This window comes from Triticum dicoccoides, chromosome 6B (assembly GCF_002162155.2).
Source record: "Triticum dicoccoides isolate Atlit2015 ecotype Zavitan chromosome 6B, WEW_v2.0, whole genome shotgun sequence".
Lineage (NCBI taxonomy): Eukaryota > Viridiplantae > Streptophyta > Magnoliopsida > Poales > Poaceae > Triticum > Triticum dicoccoides.
Genome location: NC_041391.1, coordinates 27,632,791 through 27,639,565, shown reverse-complemented (window position 1 = coordinate 27,639,565; position 6,775 = coordinate 27,632,791).

Sequence of the window (6,775 nt, the reverse complement as noted above, 5' to 3'; positions counted from 1 at the left end):
CTGACGAAGTCTTCAGACTCAACAAGGCCCTGTATGGCCTCAAGCAAGCCCCTCGGGCGTGGTATGATACTTTGAAGGAATTCCTCATGAAGAAAGGCTTCAAACCCGGTTCACTCGACCCAACTCTTTTCACTAAGTCTTATGATGATGAATTGTTTCTATGCCAAATATATGTTGATGACATTATCTTTGGTTGTACTGATGAACGTTATAGTGATGAATTTGCCTATATGATGAGTGAAGAATATCAAATGTCTATGATGGGAGAGTTGTAATTCTTTTTAGGTCTTCAAATTCGTCAACAGCGCAATGGGATATTCATATCTCAGGAGAAATACCTCAAGGACGTATTGAGGAAATTCGGCATACAAGATTGCAAAGGGGTCAAAATTCCAATGCCCACAAATGGCCATCTATGCACTGATGAAAATGGTAAAGACTTCGATCAAAAGGTATAGCGCTCCATGATTGGCTCTTTATTGTACCTATGTGCATCTAGGCCGGATATTATGCTTAGTGTTTGCATGTGTGCCCGATTTCAAGCTACACCGAAGGAATCACACCATAAGGTTGTGAAGCATATTCTTCGATATCTAGCTCACACACCAACACTTGGATTATGGTATCCCAAGGGCTCTTCATTTGATCTCATTGGATATTCAAACTCTAACTATGCTGGCGATCGCGTGGACCGCAAGGCAATGTCAGGCACATGCCATTTCCTCGGACGATCTTTGGTCTGTTGGTCCTCGAAGAAACAGAACTGTGTATCAGTCTCCACTGCAGAAGCTGAGTACATTGCTGCTGGATCATGATGTGCTCAATTACTATGGATGAAGCAAACACTCAAGGACTTTGGCATCAACGTGAAGAATGTGACTCTCTACTACACAATGAGAGCGCTATCAAGATTGCTCATAACCCAGTTCAGCACTCGAAGACCAAGCACATCCAGATTCATCATCATTTTCTTCGTGATCATGTGTTGAAGGGCGATATCTCCATCGACCATGCAAGCATTGAAGATCAGCTGGCCGATATCTTCACTAAGCCCTTGGATGAGAAGAGATTTAGCAAGTTGCGGTGTGAGCTAAATATCCTAGAATCTTTGAATGTTCTCTGAAATGGACACACATCCTAACACTTATGCTGACTTGATGACTTAGATGCGCAACACACGAAGTAACATTTTTCTTCAATTAATGAAGACTAACCCTCTAAGTGTGAAGAAATTAATGAAGAAATTGATTCTCAGAGCCCTACGACAATTGTACGCGGTGTCTGAAATCAGCCTTCTTATACGGTGGGTCACGCCACCAACCAAAGTTGAAAATCTTCAATTTGAGTTTTTCTTTGTTTTTGAAATTTCTCAGTTTTTCAAATTCTTCAACTTTGCATTGTCTTCACTCTTTCCGGTGTTGTTCTTCATTTGAATACACACACACACACACACACACACACATATATATATATATATATATATATATATATATAGCTGTGTGTGTGTGTGTGTTATGTCCTCTACAACATTCATTTATTGCTAATTCTTCAAGTTGATTTCTTCTGCTAAGTGAATGTGAACGGACCCTTCCCCCTCTATGCTAAACTCAACTCAGTCTATTCACAAATTCTTCATGTGCGTTCTATTTGAAACTCGTTCAAAATCTTCACTGTGTCCTTGACAGCTGAAGAAATTGCGAACGGAACCTTTAACTTATCTTATGTGAATTTTCGGCTTTGCCGCTCAAACCGTTCCGCATCCCTCGACAATACTTATCTATTCACCCACAATCCTACACGATCGCCACCTCTCAGTACGTGGGTGACACATGTCAACCGAATGAGAAGGGCCAGGGGCACGTTCATCCAAAATCCTCGGGCGTACAATTTTACACTTCCACTATAAATACCCCTGCCTCTTCCTCACTTCACTTTTACTCCGCTCGCTCTCATTCCCACTCGAGCTTCCCAAACCCTAGCGCCGCCGCTACTTTATCATCGCCGGTGAGGAAGAGCTTCACTGCCTCGACCTCGTCACCGTCGTACTCGTGCCGGTTGCGGATTTCTTCACTCCGCCGCCACCATAGTCGTCTTCCTCTGCCGAGTTAGGGCGTGGAAGATATGAACTCACAAACTTCACATCTACACTTCTCAGTTCGTCCTGTTCTTCATCTGGGGTAATGAAAAGTTACTTTTACTACCCTCTTTGATTCATATGTTTTCTTGAAAATCTTCAAAGGTGTTTGTTCTTCAACTCTTCACACACATGAACACCTCACATGTCATCTATTCTTGATCCGTTTCCCTAAGCGATGATTTTCTTCAAGATTCCTCAATTGTGTGGATTTTCAATCTGTACAACTCTGGAACCTAAGATTAAGAATGCTTAGTGAAATTCCTCAAGACTCATCTGGTCAAATTCCTCAAACCTTTTCGTTTTGAAAATCTTCTGAGAACGCATATGACCTCTCCAAATTCCTCGCAACTATACTCTGTTCACAGGTACTCATGTCCGCTGCTGAATCACTAGGTTCTCATCAACTTAACTCATTTGCAGCGTTCCTTGAAGAAAAGTTGCACACCTCTTCAGAAACTTCAGTTGTTCATATTCCTCAGCTGAAGAAAATGGCTAACAAGAAGCCACAGAAGGGAGGAAAGAGGCCAGAGGTCAATACTGTTTTTGAAATCCCTGAGGACATTTATGCTGGATACTGCACACCCCCTGAGGAGGATAGAAATCAGCACAAGGTGCACATTCAAAAGATTGAGAGGAGATGGGCACGGGAATGGAGGGAGTACAGGTATGTTACTCCCAAGTACATGAAGAAATTCACACTCAACCCTCCATGCCCAAGACCTCCATTGGCACTAGGCCAATTGGCAGATCCCACCAGCCTCAAGTGCGGTGAGGACTATGTTGATGAATGGGCAAAGCGCCACGCCAAACTGGCCAAGCAAGCAAAGGAAGCAGTGAGGAAATTCAATGCAGACTTTGCTGCTGCTGCTACCGCTGTTGAGGCCTCTGCTAGTAAGCCGAAGAAGGCGATGCCTAAGAAGCCTGCGCATAAGTCAAGTGCTTCTCCTTCAATGCCCTCACGGCCAAGCTCCTCAGCAATGCCCTCAAGGCCATATTCTTCAAAGCCCTCACGGCCAATTCCTCAGACTGCTCCTCCTCCTTCAAAGTCCTCAGCTCCTCCGACAAAATCTTCAGCTGCTCCTACAAAATCCTCTGCACCTGTGCATCTCGCCATGTGCCAAAGGACAACTGGCATCTCTATTGCCTCAGGAGCATCTGCAAGCTCCACTGCTGCACCAAACTCCTGAGTCGGCCCCTCTCTCTTGAAGAAAAAGGCCACTGCTGGACGATGATACGTCTCCAACGTATCTATAATTTTTGATTGCTCCATGCTACTTTATCTACTGTTTTGGACTATATTGGGCTTTATTTTCCACTTTTATATTATTTTTGGGACTAACCTATTAACCGGAGGCCCAACCCAGAATTGTTGTTTTTTGCCTATTTCAGTATTTCGAAGAAACAGAATATCAAACGGAGTCCAAACGGAATGAAACCTTCGGGAACGTGATTTTCTCACCGAACGTGATCCAGGAGACTTGGACCCTGCTCCAAGGAACAACCGAGGAGGTCACAAGGGTGGGGGCCCCCCCCTAGGGCGCGCCCCCTGCCTCGTGGGCCCACTGTTGCTCCACTGACGTACTCCTTCCTCCTATATATACCTACGTACCCCCGACAGATCAAATACGGAGCCAAAAACCTAATTCCACCACCACAACTTTCTGTATCCACGAGATCCCATCTTGGGGCCTGTTCCGGAGCTCCGCCGGAGGGGGCATCTACCATGGAGGGCTTCTACATCAACACCATAGCCTCTCCGATGAAGTGTGAGTAGTTTATTTCAGACCTTCGGGTCCATAGCTAGTAGCTAGATGGCTTCTTATCTCTTTTTGGATCTCAATACAATGTTCTCCCCCTCTCTTGTGGAGATCTATTCGATGTAATCTTCTTTTTGCGGTGTGTTTGTTGAGACAGATGAATTGTGAGTTTATGATCCAGCTTATCTATGAATAATATTTGAATCTTCTCTGAATTCTTTTATGTATGATTGAGTTATCTTTGCAAGTCTCTTCGAATTATCTGTTTGGTTTGGCCAACTAGATTGGTAGTTCTTGCAATGGGATAAGTGTTTAGCTTTGGGTTCAATCTTGCGGTGTCCTTACCCAGTGACAAGAAGGGTTGCAAGGCACGTATTGTATTGTTGCCATCGAGGATAACAAGATGGGGTTTTTATCATATTACATGAATTTATCCCTCTACATCATGTCATCTTGCTTAAGGCATTACTCTATTTTTAACTTAATACTCTAGATGCATGTTGGATAGCAGTCGATGAGTGGAGTAATAGTAGTAGATGCAGAATCGTTTTGATCTACTTGTCTCGGACGTGATGCCTAGACACATGATCATACCTAGATATAATCATAATTATGCTCAATTCTATCAATTGCTCAACAGTAATTTGTTCACCCACCATAGAATACTTATGCTCTTGAGAGAAGCCACTACTGAAACCTATGGCCCTCGGGTCTATTCTCATCATATCAATCTCCATTACTTTATTACTTGCTTTGTTTTTTACTTTGCCTTTTACTTTTCACTTTGCATCTCTATATCAAAAATACCAAAAATATTATTTATCATCTCTATCATTTCTCACCCTCGTAAGTGACCGTGAAGGGATTGACAACCCCTAATCGCGTTGGTTGCGAGTAGCTATCGTTTTGTGTAGGTACGAGGGACTCGTGCGTGATCTCCTACTGGATTGATACCTTGGTTCTCAAAAACTGAGGGAAATACTTACGCTACTTTACTGCATTATCCTCTCCTCTTCGGGGAAATCCAACGCAGTGCTCAAGAGGTAGCAGACGAGGCCTTCGACCAAGTCCTCACAAGAAGCAGGTCGCCTTCCAAGTGCCCTCTGATGAAGATGAGGCTGATGATGAAGAACTTGCCGAAATCATCAGAGACAGGCAAGCCAGGGCCGCAAGAGCCAAAGGCAGCAATGTGCCACTGCTATTGGATCCAAAGTTGATCCTCGACTTCATTGACCTGTGACACAAGGACCCTAACACGCCATTGCCAGAGATGAACCTCACTCCTGGTCAAAGTCATGTTCTGACTACCTTCATTGAGGAAGAAAAGTGGAAATTTGAAGAAGGCAGAAGGCTGAAGAAAGCGCAGTACAAGAAGCAGCGCTATCTCAAGGACAGTGTCCTCACTCTCACTCCTGACCAACTCATTGTGTTGCAAGCTGAAATCAAGCAACTGAGTGATGAATTTGATCGGTACTATGCTGATTGGAAGGGCGCCAAGGTCCGGTTCGTCAATTTGACGAAGAAAATCACTTCATGTGTTGCTGCTCCTATGCACGTTGAAGTTCCTCAGGCTGAAGCATCTGCTCAGCCTATTAAAGAACATGCCAGCACCGCTGATGACAATCAGGCTGCTGAAGAAAATGAGAGTACCAGGGCTGATGACTGCATTCCAGCCGCTGAAGAAATTGTCAGGGCATCCACTAGCGGTGCGCCTGAAGAAAATGAAGAAGTCAGGGCAACTGCATCAGCTGCGCTAGAAGAAACTGAACCAAAGTCCTCTGCACCTCCTGCACCTACTCCCACTCTGATCCTTCCATCTGCATCAGATGTGAAGAAGACCAAGGCCGCAGAGCGTGCAACAATGAAAAAGAGGAAGGCATCAGCTTCATCAGACTCTTTAGCTCCGAAGAAAATGAAGCCTCTGACTAGCTCAACGGAAAATCCAATTGATGTCGTTCCTGTCTCTTACATGCCATCAAAGGACCTTGTTCTGTTTGGTGAAGATTATGTGATTCCCGATGAATCCAATGAAGAAACTCCTTCTGCTGCTTCAACAGAGCAGTTGGATGAAGAAATTGAAGTGGACAAGATCCCTTCAACCCCAGTTGTTTCCTCACCTATGCCTCAGTTCACTGCTGAAGAGGCAGGTGTTGAAGAAATGCAAGATGAGGATGTGGACATTGGCTGTACCGCACCTGTGTCAAATGATGACTTTTGGGAAAGTCAGCACCCCAACTCTCCGATGTTCACTCCACTTCAAGCAATTCCTCAGTCCCCTGCTGCTACTGTAGTGCAAATGGGATCTGAAGAACCTCATGCAACCCCGTCTGTCCATGAAGAAATTCCAGCCACTAGTGATGATGAAATTATAAATGAAGAATTGATGACCCAGGCTGCAACTGAAGAAGTGCCTGAAATTCCTCAACATGAGGAACCTGATATTGCGATTCCTGAGGTGGTGATGCAGTTAACCGACACCCCTCAACCCAAGCCAAAGGATCCTTTCTCAAAGAAGCAAAAATTCAAGGCTGATGATTTCTTTGGCGAGCATGTGTTCTTCACTGAATTCAACCCGTATGACAATGCTCGTCTTAGAAGGAAGCGTTTCTGGACTGCCATCCAGGCCAACTTCAATTCTTCGGCGAGCATATTCCTCACGTGGACATGGAATCAATGCCTTGCTTCTCTCAAGTCCTCAGTATGCTTCATGATGCAGGTTTCCCCAACTTTTGCACTGACATAGTGGATTGGAATGAAGAGCTCATTCTTCAGTTCCATGCAACGCTGCACATCACTGGTGAAGCTAATGACATCAACACTTGGGTGTTGGACTGGATGACCGAAAACACTCACTACAAGGCACCAGTCTCTGAATTGCTTC